Source organism: Chaetura pelagica, unplaced genomic scaffold (genome assembly GCF_000747805.2).
Source record: "Chaetura pelagica isolate M959 unplaced genomic scaffold, ChaPel_1.0 scaffold543, whole genome shotgun sequence".
In the NCBI taxonomy this organism is placed as follows: domain Eukaryota; kingdom Metazoa; phylum Chordata; class Aves; order Apodiformes; family Apodidae; genus Chaetura; species Chaetura pelagica.
In genome coordinates, this window is record NW_009952569.1 from 60,007 (window position 1) to 62,241 (window position 2,235).

Genomic DNA, 2,235 nt, shown 5'->3' on the forward strand with positions numbered 1-2,235 from the left:
AGAAACAGATGCATTAGTCAGGGCTCAAGAACTCAGGAGTGCCTCTGGAAAAGTTTAGCAGAATAAATAAGGGTCTTAGGAAGAAAGGTGAAGAACACCACAGTGGGAACCCTCTCTCCAAAGCTTAAATGTGCTAATTGTAAAGGAAGAGTATCCAATGCTGAAAGGGATGAGGAAAACACAGGAAACGTCTTGAGCTGACAGTATAAACTGACACTGTGGGAGGCCCTAGACTTGCAGATTATTCTGAGACCATTTCCCTTTACCTGTTTTGTGGCTGAAAATTGTTTAGTTAGAAGAGACCTTCCTGATGGAAGCAGCTGTTTGTTATCTCTAGCTTTTGAAACTCATACTAGCCTATACAAGGGCAGAGATATAAAAATCTCTTGTAAGGCAGGGGGATGAAGGAGGTAAGAGAGAGAAGTAAGACAAGTTCTGCCTGGTTATTTTTCAAATGCCTGGTGGGAGCATGCAATTAAGAGGAAAGGAAGCTGTGGGCTGACTGCAGATTCTGCAGATAATTTGGGAGAGAGTGACAACAACCAGGTCTATACATCCCAGAGACAGGGGATGAGTTTGATAAAACACTGAAGTTGACAATCAGAAGATAAAAGATTACTTACCAGTAACCAGAGCCTGGAAGATGCCTTGTCCAGAGGTGCTTCCATGCTGTGCAGCTTCACACTCCTTTTGCACCAAAGCAATACTTACAAGATCTGCCTGATGCATGAATAAGTCACTGGCATCTGTCATACAGCTGAAACAATACCTCTTAACCATAGAAGCTCAGAGACCTATCAAAGGGCTATCAGAAGTGAGGAGAGGGAAGTCCATAGGGGCAATAATTCTGGTGAATATCCATGCCTTGTAACTTTTTTCATCTTACTTGTATTGCAGGTAAATTCAAGCTCCTTCTTGACAACTAACTCCTCTGCTCCAATGTTGATTCCACATCCTCAGGTTCTTCAAGAGGCTGTCTCAATCTTTCAGAGAAACAGCAAATGGATCAGAACCTTTGTACTAAGTACTTAATTCTTCCCATATTTATGTTGCCTAGTTCAGTTGCCTCAGAGTAGTTTATAAACAGAGAAAAGATTAAGTGCTGTAGAATTAACCCTTGAAGACTGTTACTTTTAAAATCAGTATCAATAAAAGGAAGTAGCTGTTTAGTTGAAAACTAGTGAAGTCTTCAGACCAAGCAGACTATTTCTTCCTCTTAATCTGAGACTGAGAGAAAAGATTAACGTGTCCTGTGTAAGGTTTTGAAGGGTCTGTGAAACAGCTGAATGACAATGCTGAGCATGGTTGAGCACACAATGAGCTTCAGAGTTGTGAATGCAATCCAAGTTCACTAGGGCAGGGCCAACAACCATATCATCTTGAATTCATGCTTCCACTTGTCTGTTGTTCCACAGGACATTGGCTAAAAGACAGCCAAAGCTTAAAGTCAGTATTAAAAAATGATGCCTGCCCTCTATCTTATGCAGCTCCATTTAGCAATGGCAAGACAGCATTAAGTCTAACAAATGTCATTACTGCAGTGACCTTCATTTTAAGACATACAACTGATGTTTTTCTTTTCCCTCTGAATTTAACTGTCTCCTTAGATCTGCTTACATTCCAAGTAACACATCAGCTGCCCCTTAAAATTAGTAACCAGAAAACACTGTAATAAAAACTACTGATTGTACATCTTTAAACAGTTTTATAATCACTTTGGCTGGCTACTTTTGCTATAAGCTCTATACGAAGTATGATAGACCTAGTGTTGGGTACTGAAGGGTGAGTGCTTATACTGACCCTTCACCCAAACCCTGTCAACAAAGCACCCCAACCATACACCTGTACATGACAGGGCCCAGACTGGCTGTCACTGCTAAAGATAGTACTGTCATCACCACTGGAAATCTCAACACTTATCATTAATAAGAAATGCAACAGCATGAATATTTAAAACATTAATCATGAACACTATCTCAGAACAGAAATGCACAATGAACAAACTTTAAAACGCTGCACATAGTTTGAATCATCTTCCCTCAAAAAAAGGGTAGCAGAACAAAAAGGGAGGCACCAGAAAGTCAACAAGAACAATCAGAGGCACTGAGCAGGTTCTATGCAAAGATTCTGCAGTCCAGAAATTGTTCACTTTGGAAAACATGCATCGAGGGAGTGAAATGGCACATAAAAGAACTATGAAGCTGTGAAAATGGTCAAAGGAGTAAACAGAGGACA